Source organism: Thermobia domestica, chromosome 4 (genome assembly GCF_964235325.1).
Source record: "Thermobia domestica chromosome 4, izTheDome1.hap1.1, whole genome shotgun sequence".
Classification (NCBI taxonomy): domain Eukaryota; kingdom Metazoa; phylum Arthropoda; class Insecta; order Zygentoma; family Lepismatidae; genus Thermobia; species Thermobia domestica.
The window spans coordinates 180,297,357-180,309,668 of record NC_137457.1 but is presented as its reverse complement, the minus strand read 5'-3'; the positions used below and the strand labels follow the sequence as shown (position 1 = coordinate 180,309,668).

The following is a 12,312-nucleotide window of genomic DNA, read 5'->3' as shown; positions in this document are numbered from 1 at the left end:
CGAAATGAATGCTATATGACCTACGGTTTCGTGAGGAGGAAAAGTTGTCGTATGCAGAGATTTCTGACAACCAGTAAGATTCATGTTTTAGCAGAATACGAATTTTGTATAAACTTCCAATTTTTATGCTATTATTATGTTTGTTAGTTTAAAATTACTTAGAAACAGTAATTGCATACAAACAAATAATTGCAATATAGTAATACAGATGAGCGTTTCGAGAGTAAAATGCGATAATTCACATTCCGGTCGAAATTGAGTACCAAATATCTTTGATCTGCATGATATTCTGGTGGTGACGAATGATAAAAAATATATATTTATTCGGTTGATGAAAGATGGCAGAAATACATAAGCTAACCCATGCAAACCCCATCACTCTTTAAGTTAAACCTAATAACCCACATCAAGATGTTGAACATGTTGTATTTCATGCTGCATTTAAAATACACGGAAGAACATTCTTGGATTGTGGACTTTAGTGACGCTAGTGACGTTGATCCGAATAATATATCCGACGAAAATAGCTCAACTAAAGAGAACGTTGAGAGCCAGCTAAGCCGTTATGTATTGTAAACAATAAATCTCAGCTGAATACTTGTGTCTGTTCGTTGTCAGCTTTTACGTGCTTTTACGTGCGATACGAACTAAAAGTTGTACTGGGTCGTTGATACAGGAGTGGTGTTTATAAAACGAATATTATGATGAAAGTGAAACCTAAGATATACGACTATGTACATATTATTTGGGAGATACATGGTACTTCTCCATTAACGATTCTGTAGATACTCGTGTTTTACGTGCTGTGGAATTTCTATCCAAGGAGGTGTCTTCACTTCAAAAAAATATCTATAGCGTCCAGAACATTTTTACAATGGGCAAGATGAACACCGAGGGTGGTGTAAAACTATACGTCACCATAAATTTTCAGATTTTCTTTTACCCCTGTCTGAAACCAAAGTAAAGCGAACCACACAATATTCGCGCAAGCCAATTGCAGGGCCTGCAAAACTATCTGTGATTGGTGGCTTCCGTCTACGCTGAATTCTACAAAAACTTGTAGCTGACAAGAGCAATGCAAGTTATGCCTCTCTCGATGATTATGTTCAAAAATTCGTTTCCGGTAGTGTCATTTTAAAAAACTGTGTTTTTCAACAGTAATGTGGTCTGAATTATGGCGGTAGCAGTGTCGATTTTGAGAAGGAAATACGAACAATTAGTAACTTTGTATTTGTGTGTAATATTTTCATTGTGTTGTCGGTACATATTTTCACAAAATTTCGTTCCGTTTTTTCAACCATTTTTGGGTTATCACCTTTTACTGCCGAAAAGCTCATATCTTTTCCTGTGATTAAATGTAAAATATAACTTACCATAATCATACTTTACACCTGACCTTGTTTCACTATCAGTGCATGTGAAGAATAACTATGTGGACGTTTATTCCTTCATAGTTCATTTAAGTTACAAACAAGAATAAATATTTTTCTTTTCCATATTGTGTTTGTTAAACAAAAGGAGTTTGGTTTGTTGTAGCAACATATTTCAATAGGGACTGTTATACATTCTAAGTATGTTTATCATCTTCATATGTGTCTGGAAATCACAATTGAGTATAATGTAAGTATAATGATCTTACTTCGATGTAAACAGAAATTCTATATATAAGTTAGAATACTAATATAACGAGATAGTAGAACAATTACGTTTTTCTACATCAAATTATGGTTCATTACCTTCCTTTAAATGCAGTTGATATGAAAATGATTTCTAATAATGGTGTTTAAATACTGTAAACTACAACTTATAACAACGAATATAAAAATTTGTAATTACCTGAATTTCTTTATTTAATACAGTTAGATTTATGAAATTTTTATCATATTTGTCATTAATATGAATATATGTGTATTACTGTTTTAAATAAATGACGAATATGATCTTCAAATTGAATCGCCCATTGCAAACGCAACCAAAATTAACTATCTAACTACTTAGAGACGTTGGAATGTCGTGATTCATTCCGTATGAACTGGCTGAAAATAGTCAAACTGGTATTTGATAACTATGTGAAACAAACTTTATGTTGGCGTTATAGAAACAGCTTGCGTTATAATTTAGACCATAAATATTTCTTTTATCTGGCCTATGATTTATCTTGAAGTGAAAATGAGTTGACTTTATCATGAGTTCATTCCAAGCTAGTGATGGGCAGTGGGAATATTCCCAGTGGGAATGAAAATAAAAAAATGGGAATATTCCCGGGATTTTCCCCTGGCATATAAATTCCCGAGAAGGAATTTATTTCCATTTCTTTACTTTATCATCCAAATTAAAAGACCATGTTTCTAATTACTTCATTTTCATTTATTATGTTTCACTTCTAGCATTTAAATAATTTGGAGATTAAAAGGATAAATTTTTTACAGTACATTATATAACTAATAATACATTTGAAGTTCCATTTCCATTTGCACTAGAAAGTAGCAAACTACTAATTTACAAATGATGAGGAGCCAGTTTGTAAAGTAGTGTAGAAATTAGGTAGGAATAGAGATGAGCTACTATCAATTCACCCGGAACTACCGTTAGTAATAGACGTCGGTTCTTCCTGTCTCTCCCTGTGTCCTGTCTCTGACTCTAATTTCTGAAAAGGTCCTCAGACTTCTCTTACATGTGAATTAACGCTTGAAATTTCGAGAAACAGATAAGAAGATAGGTCCTTTGTGTCAGTGTTACGTGCTAAATTAGAAAACTAGGTCAGTATCTTGCAAATATTGTGAACATAAATACGTACTCGCAAATGTGTCTTCTAAGACATGGTGATGTATGTGTCTTGTAAAAAGTTACCAAACCTAATTTGTTTATAACGTTTAAAAAATTAATATGTTTATAATGTCAATACTAGAGCCAAGTTTAGAAAATCCTTTTGCATTTAATTTAAACTGTTTAGCGGTGTAAAAGTATGTGGACTTACTATACCACTTTTTTCACATATGTACTTCAAACAACATATTGTAAGTAAATATACATTTATGTGTACTATCTAAATACAACAAAATATTAATAAAAGAACACAATACCGTTCAGAATGTACATTTTGAAAAATCCTCTGGACATAACAGTAACAATATATGCTGATAAGAAACACATTTACCTTTGAGATCGTAATACGGTAATAGAATTCACTTTTTTTGACTTTGTACATAAATTCCCGGAATATTCCAATGTAGGGAATATTCTCGGGAATTTTCTCAGGGAATATTCCCGAAAAATATCTTCCAGGGAATTTACCCATCACTATTCCAGTCTACTAGAATTATGGGTGTATCAGACTACTCATCCCAAACATTTTTCTTTGCTCGTAGTGCAAGTAGATACTTCAAGCAAAAAACTGAAATCTTATATGAAGAATCGAATGGTGATGTTTCCATATCCATCGGTCTAGCGGGAATTCTTCTACGTTGGTCAACTCTAAAATTCCAAATGTACAGTTATTCCAATTTCAATTTCTTTTGAAGTATTATTGAAAAGTAACCAACTTTTGCAGGAAACACTTTTCTTTATAATCTATGGTTTGGCATTTACTACTGTTATTTGTTGTTTAATTGTTGGTATCAGCTCAGCCGTCCTAGGCAGAGATGCTTCAAATAAGAAAGAGATTTGATGGCCCAAAAGTTTTCTTAAAAACAGACGTCACACAAGCAAGGAATGACATTACGTGTTGCACGTAACTTAGGATATTCGAGAATAGTTTCCGCAATATGTATGCAAACTAGCTGTAATGCCATGTGAAAAAGTTAGCAGATCGCATAATAACATTAGAAAGGAAAGAATACTTGAAGCTGACTTAGCTGAAGAACTAAGGGTCAATCACAGGTTCAACGAAGATAAACAGAGTACTGTGAGATAATTTTACTACGGGTTTATGAAGTGAGAACCATGACTTTTAATATCAACAAGTAAAAAGTTATTTACAAATTAGTGCACACTGATGGAGAAAAAATCCTTTCCACGAATATTGAACGCAGATGAAGATGGTGTATAGTGTGTTCATGTTAATCCCAAAGTGATATGTGAAAAATGAAAACATGTTGTGGACAAGTAGACGTAGCACGAAAGAAGTGGGAATATAACATTGATGTTTATGTATAAAACTTGCTCATTTTTTCTAAATAAGTAAGTCTGAAAAGGACGTCCGTTTTCTGGCCAGCTAGTTCTAAAAACCGTTTTCCACTCGACGTTTTCTTTAGAATAAGTTTCACGTTGCTGGTTTACCAAGAACATCCCACTATAAGGGAGAGCATGATGCAGAGAGCCCGTAATGTCTGCAATGGACTAAGTGCAATTGAGGTGTGAAGAGCAGTGAACAATGTCCCGGTACTTTTTCGCACGTACGTCGCAGGTGGTAGAGGATCCTACGAAAATTTATTGAAACTTTTTGGACGAAGTATGGTATATTGATGAGAATGTTCAGTAGTTACAATTCACGTTACTTAATGTATTTACTATCATCATCAGTTATTTGTACTATTCTTGAACAATTATTTGGCAATGACTCCCGGAAAATATTTTTATTAAAATCTTTACATCAGTTAAGTATCCTTTTAAGAAAGCGTGAAAGCGATTTCATCATTTTGAATTTTTAGGTGCTTTTGTTGCAGAGACTTTACTTCTAACATTGTTTCATACGTAGTTCCAAATAGAACTAAAGAGCGATTTTACCTTCTTGTGATTTAAATTGGTCCTGACCCTGGGGATTTGAACTACGTACTCTCCTGTAATATTGTTTTTGTTTGTAGATACATGCACGAGATATATGAAATGATTGAAACTGAATGCTGTAAGGAGATTTCAAAAGTACTATTTGATAGATAATGTTTTATCTGGTGTTCCTTTGCACTTATTGCCAAATAAATCTATTGTTCTGTTGACAACTAAAACGGTTATTCTCTAGCCAACAACAACAGAAAACAGACGTAGATTCCAAAACGTAGAACTTTACGAAGAGGGTTCCCTGCAAAAATTGGTTCTTTTTTAATAATGCTTCCAAAGAAATCGAAATTAATACAAACTTTCACTTGAAATTTTGGAGTTGACTCTCGTAGATTATTCCCGATATACTACTGAATATGTAAGAATTACCGCTTGATTCTTCACAGATGATTTGGTCATTCATTGTTTTTTCGTTAAAGTGTTTCCGTGCACTACGAGCTGGGAAAAATATCCAGGATACACCCTGTATATATACATTTTCAAAATGATATATTTAGTTCAAGGTGTTGATAATTTACAAGTTTAAGACATGAAAAGACGGGTTATGTATGAAAAGCTAATACACTAACTAATTTTAGAATAACTCACCTTGTGACTGGCATGCACGCTAGATGGAAGGCATCTGATGATATTTTACGAGATAGCGGATATGTAGAAGCAGAGTTTCTGTGTGGTAGAATATGCTAACTTGTAAGTATTCGTCGCTTTCAGTGTGAATTCGTATGCAAATACGAAAAATCTAAATGTGATACGCAAAGAATGTAGCGTTAGTTTGCAAGTTCTATAATAATGTTTGCATGTATAAAGATAGAATCGTATGGGAGAGAATTTTATGAATAATCCACAAAAATCAACACTTTGTGTAAGGCTCAAAAACTCGTATTGTACCGAGCTTCCTTTGAGAATTCCAACCGCCAAAGCAATCTTGTATTCGTGCTACAGCATAATATAACACCCTCTTTAACAAAAAAAAATAGGTCAGTTCTTCGAACTTTGCCGAGGGCCATATATTTGTACAAGGGTTTCAAGCAATGGTAGGACCTTGTAACTTTAGGGTACTTTAAATGGAACTAGCATAGGTTACCATTCAATGGATACAGTTAAAATATGGAACCTCACACCGAAAACATATAGTTATTCGTTCCTATTAGCAAAGAAACATTTGCTCAAAGAAGAAATCAGCAAGATAAAACACCTTTCACACCAATTGAAAATACATAACCTTCATTGCCTTTGTTGAAATTAGAATTTTAAATTAGTATTCAGATTAAAGAAGCTTGCCCAAGAGAAAATAATACATATATTATGTGATCAAAAGTGTCCGGACACCTGGCTGAAAATGACTTACAAGTTCTTGGCGCCCTCCATCGGTACTGTTGAAATTCAACATAGTGTTGGCAAACCATTACCCTTGACGACAGCTTCCACTCTGGCTGGCATACTTTCAACCAGGTGCTGGAATGTTTCTTGGGGAATGGCAGCCCATTCTTCACGGAGTGCTGAACTGAGGAGAGGTATCGATGTAGGTAGGTGAGGTCTGGCACGAAGACAGTCTTCCAAAACATCCAAAAGGTGTTCTATATGATTCAGGAATCTGTGCAGGTCAGTCCATTACAGTGATGTTATGGTCGTGTAACCACTCCGTCATAGACCGTGCATTATGAACAGGTGCTCGATCGTGTTGAAAATGCGATCGCCATCCCCGAATTGCTCTTCAACAGCGGGAAGCAAGAAGGTTCTTAAAACATCAATGTAGGCCTGCTCTGTGAGAGGCAAAGCGAAACAACAAGGGGTGCAAGCCCCCTCCAAGAAAAGCACGACCACATCATAACACCACCACTTCCTAACTTTACTGTTGGCACTACACACACTGACAGATGACGTTCACCGGGCATTCGCCATACCCACACCCTGCCATCGAATTGCTCCTTTGTGTATCGTGATTCCTCATTCCACACAAAATTTTTCCACAGTTCAATCATCCAATGTTTAAGCTCCTTACACCAAGCGAGGCGTCGTTTCACATTTACCTGCGTTATGTGTTGCTTAAAAGCAGCCATACGACCATGCAATCCAAGTTTCCTCACCTCGCACCTAACTGTCAGCACTTGGAGTGGATCCTGATGCAGTTTGGGATTCCTGTGTGATGGTTTGGATAGATGTATGCCTATTACACTTTACGACTCTCTTCAACTATCGAACTTTTCTGTCATTCAACGGACGAGGTCAGCCTATAAGCTTTTCTTCTGTACGTGTCCCTACACGTTTCCACTTCACTATCACATCAGACACAGTGGACTTAGGGATGTTTGGAAGTGTGGAAAACTCGCGTACAGACTTCTGACTAGTGATGGGTAGTTCCGGAAGGATTCTTTCCGAAAGAACGAATCCTTCAGAGGAATGAACGGATTGAATCTCTGAAAGGAATCGGATTCATTTTTGCGGATTCACTCAGGAAGTTAACGGATTGAATCAGTGGATTCGGTTGGTGGAACCAGATGGCGGAACCAAACAACAGACGAGGGCATTGATATGAATGGAGTCGGATTGATATGGATGGGACAAAGACAGTAGTAAAGAATAGACCGATACTGCACAACAGAAAAAAATGAAATGAAATCTTTGAGTTTTAAGTCCCACGGTTATGCCGGTTAGGCTAATGGAGACGGTGATGATGAGTGATGAATGAAATGGTGGAATGAAGAAAGTGGGAGGAAACGGGAGAAACCCGAGAAAACGCACGCACACGGTGTTTGTCCACCACAAAGTTCACTTGGCGAGGGCTGGGATCGAACCCGGGACTCCAAGCACCAGAGGTGAGTGCTCTACCACTGAGCCACCGCGGCCCCTTACTGCACAACAGAGAAGCTAATAATGCACGTACTGCTCATGTCTGGAAACAAGCAATCTTACGCGCTCTCGTGGAACTTTTCCGCAATATTCTGACCATCGCAACTGCTGTCCCAACTGGAGGAGAGGGGGAGATCGTTTGCTAGTCTTATCACTATTTTTTTCATTCTTTCTTTTTGTTTTTACTTTTTCACAGGTGTTCAGCGTTACCAGGTCTATAGATTTTTATTGCAAATGGATAATTAAACTATTTACTGTAACACACAAACTCTTATTCAATATATTCTGATGTAATGTCCATACAACAATATACTAATATAAAATTTGCAATTAGTTGTTTGATTAGGTTTTAATGCCTATTTCAACACACACCAGGATAATATGAAAGAGGATTTAATGGACAAGATGGGACTTCTATCCAAGGCAAATATCCTCACCGGGATCAAACCCGGGACCACTTACACAAAGAGTAGGTGCATTAACAATTCTTGACCATAAAGAGGAAAAGTACAAGCAAGTCGAAATTTGATACAATGAATTCGTAGTTGGAAAGAGGGACATTAAGTGTTTTTACAACTATAGCTACCGAATAAGTTTTCCATTTTATTTCATTACAACTAATTCTTTTCTAGGACTAATTTAGATGTATTGTTCAAAAATCTAAAGGAAGCGTACCTCACCCGTGAACTAAACTCAATTCGGCAAATGATCTTCTAGGGCTTATGAAGCAGGGATGCTCATTTCCCTAAAAGACTTGAGCACAACCTTCAAATTTACCATTCTACAGTTTTCATTGCATAATTTTCAGTGAATAATTATGAACCCCAAATATTTTCATGAATCCATCTTGTGCCCTAAAATCTCTCCGTGGACCTCCCTGGAAAGGGACACATTTTAAAAGAACTTTCCAGCTAGAACCATAGCTAAACGAATAGCTCTCAGTCAAATACAGGCTAATTTCATGACGTATAAAACGATGTGTCTTCTATTGCAATAGCAGTATAGTTTTATACAAGTGCTTCCATTCTGTGAGTGTTCCACTAAAAGTAATACAAAAACGCAGAGTTGAAGACCAGTGACGACGCCAGAGAGAGGGTGAGCATTCCTGAGTGGCAAGACCTGCACCCAGACCTGTGTTTATTGTATGCTGGTAAAGTAATACAGAACTAATTTTTCGGTTTACAAGAAAACAGCTCGTCCCAAATTTTATCCGCCTCTCCGTTCGCTCCCCTCCCCCAAGATGTTAAAGTTGGTAACGTCACTGGTTACCCTTGAGAAATCCTTTGCTCACGTGACGCGTGATTTTTGTTGTCTTGTCTCGAAAATAATACAAGAAATACATTTTCAAACTCAAGATGAGACAAGAACAGTGATATTTCTAGTCTCTTTTTCGAGGCAAAACAATACATTCTCGAGTTTAGTGCGAAACACTAGTTCATATAAATCTTAAATCTCCAGCACTGTTTTACTGTACATAATTTATAGCATAAGAAACTACAAATTGATAAAATGTTTGTAGAAACATAATGAACATTTATCAACGTTAAAAGATACCAACTTTATACACATTGTGCTCCAATTAAGAAGTGTAGACCCTACTTTAAATATTTTTATTTCACATCCTTCGTGGATCTCTCATAGAGGGGAAGGATTATGGCAATTTTTTAGATAAAATTAAGAGAATATGAGCGCATTGATTCTATATATTAATTTACAAAACGAGATGAAACAAATTTTAGAAACTGAGACGGGACGTGAAAGAATATTTCAAGAGTTGAGACGAGACGCAACCTCTGCAAAATTTACGAGTCGAGACAACAAAACTCTATTTCTCGTTTCGTCTCATAGGGAACACTATTCATCATTCTTAATATGGCTTACATGTAACAAGAGATTCAATGAAAGATACAATCAGAAACTTCTCTAAAAGGCTACAAAATATGAACATAGTACTTACCCTTGCCTTCACTACATCTTTTCTGGCTTTTTCTGTTTCTAAAACTTCAACAAGTAAATGAGATAACAGCCACGTCAACTGTTGAATTTTCTTACTTCATATTCACGAGTATATTTCCAAAACTGTGTTGTATTTTCACTTTTTTTTTCGTTTAAAAGTGACGATTGTTTTTCTTTCACTAACACTTAAAACACAAAGGAAGCGCAATGTACGTACAACTCCTAGGCTATACTAAACACAAACTTGAATGTACATATATCGTATATACAGTAAATGAGGAACAAAGGTTTACAATTTATAAATTCGAATTTTGAAACAGGATCTGCCCGACTTTGCCAGGACTGATGCGATTTCTTCTGTCTGTAACTATCTGCCTTCCCTTAGAAAAAAAACTCTTTCACAGGGTAGTGATGTTGCTATTATTCATAGCCTTCTTTTCATAATTTCAAACAGTCTTGGGTAGAGAATTTGCCTTTTTCTCCACCACAATAATGGGTTTTCTTTTGTGTGGAGTAAGCGTTCTTATAAATATTTGTCCAGTTCTACTATTCCAGCAACAGTGGGGTTTCTCGGTTCTATGAGGGATGAGACTTGTTCGTCAAAATCGTCTTATACTGATGATGATTTTGTTTCTTCTAATTCACTGGGATCAGGATCATTTGTTTCTTGTACTTCAGCTGATTGGATGGTAATTGTACTAACTTTTTGGGATACGTGTTTACATGTTTTAAACGCTTCAGTGGTTTTAAAGCCTTGCTTCTTAAAACGGAGATCCAGAAGTGTTGCTTCAGTTAACAAAGCATAATCTTCCTCTTTGCCAAAGCGTGTTCTTAACTCTGTTGAGAGTGTCTTTAGCATAACTTTTACAATTTCTGGTTGGTCTGCTTCCTCCGCAGCTTTGATGACATGACTCATTAAAACTCGACTTAGTAGTATAAATTTAGATACGGTAACACCTTTTTCGGAACAAACTTCCTCTGTCACTTCGTTGAAATATTTGAGGATGGAACACACTTTTTCGATGGATAGCCATTCGGTATTTGACAATTCCTGAAGATCATGCCTCATCTCCACTAACGCAAACACAATTGGTACTCGGAGCTTTAGCAACCCGTCAAGCATTAAATATGTTGAATTCCATCTAGTTGCAACCTTGCTTTAATTTTAAAACAGAATATCCCATCTGCTGCTGAATTGTGTTCAGCTTGGCAGTGGCTTGTGGACTTGTCCTGAAATATTCAACAATTTGCTTTGCCTTAGCCTTCAGCTCTTCTAAGTTACTGATACCTGCCTTTACTATCAAGTTTAGTGTGTGTGCAAAACAGGGAAAATGCCGCCAGCCACAGGAACGGATTGCTACTGTAATGTTGAGTGCATTGTCGCTTACAATTGCTGAAATTTTATTTGTTAACTCCCACTCTTCAAAAACATGTATCATTTTTGAAGCCAAATTTTCCGCAGTATGTTTTCACCAAACTCAGAAACAATCCAAAACGTAACTTTTAAGCGTGCAATCATTTGAAATGAAATGAACTGTAAGTTCCATGTAAGTTTGATTAGCTGAAGAAGTTCAGCAATCTGTAGTTACTGAGACAGCTGCTGCAGTGTTGAAATCAATTTTCACTCTCTCTACGGTTTGATTGTACAAAACAGGAATTAGTGTGTTTGTTATAGTTTTCCTGGAGGGTAAGGAGTATCCTGGATTCAGCAAATAGACAAATCGTCAAAACTCTTTATCCTCCACGATACTGATGGATTGGAATTCCTTACATATCATTCTGACTAACTGATCATCGATTTGTTTTGATTTATTGGGCTCAAGCGGCCTATGGATATATTTGGTAATATTGGCCTGAGTGGCAGAGTTATGTTTTTGAGGAACAGAATTCAATTTAGACTTGGTCTTTGCACTTTCACAAACAGAGCTTCCACTAGCTTCAGAAGACTCCGGTATTTCAATAGCTTCCTCCTCGCTTTCAAATAGAAAATGTTGGGCACGTTTGATGTTTACAGTAGGATGTTTTCTTCCCATATGCCTAATTAAATTCGCCGTTGCTCTCCTCTTAAAAGATAAGACACTTAAACAGATGCCACATTTTGCTTTGGCTGGAGCTACTTCTTTAAAACAGTCCCAAAAAGCACTACGCTTCCGGTTTTCTCTGTTACTACTATCCATATTTTGGGATATGAAAAACGCCACACTATTGTTTCTGATTTCTTTTTTCTTCATATATTGTCACTTATTAAAGCAAAGAATATATATATAAACACATAACAACAACATCGGCGTTAAAATTCTGTAAACCTACGCAGTAACTACAAATATTCTAACTTCGCACCGCACTTTTTAACTCTCTGGATAGTTCACTTTCGGGTGGCCTGGAACACCTTACAAGTCACACATACACACACACTTGCAACTGAGTTGAAACAGAACACTCCGGTTATTACGAAGAAACTGGAGGACAAGAGAAAGAAAATAATTTATGTTAGCTGAGGTATAGTTTTCAAATTTCTGCTCCTTCTACAACTAGATTTCTGATCCAGGGTTGCCAATAAAAATTGGGTAATTATAGGTGGTAGAAGTACAATGTCTCTTTCAGCGCCGAAACTAGATATAATGTGTTGACCTACGGTTTCAGTGGAATCCGAACCACATGAAATCCTACCAGGAAATCAACGGGAGTTTTCCACGCCGAAGGTGTATGCGTTAACGATACAACCACTTT

At 36.4% G+C, this 12,312-nt stretch overlaps 1 long non-coding RNA gene across 1 annotated transcript in view; it reads right to left on the bottom strand.

Annotated features, from left to right (window-relative positions):
• Positions 1–1,464, bottom strand: part of LOC145683410 (uncharacterized) — a 167,827-nt gene extending 166,363 nt beyond the window's left edge. Inside the window, exon 1 of the long non-coding RNA XR_014131082.1 lies at positions 1,374–1,464. This is a non-coding gene — a long non-coding RNA (uncharacterized LOC145683410). The remainder of the gene's footprint in view (positions 1–1,373) is intronic.
• Positions 1,465–12,312: the final 10,848 nt, after the last annotated feature.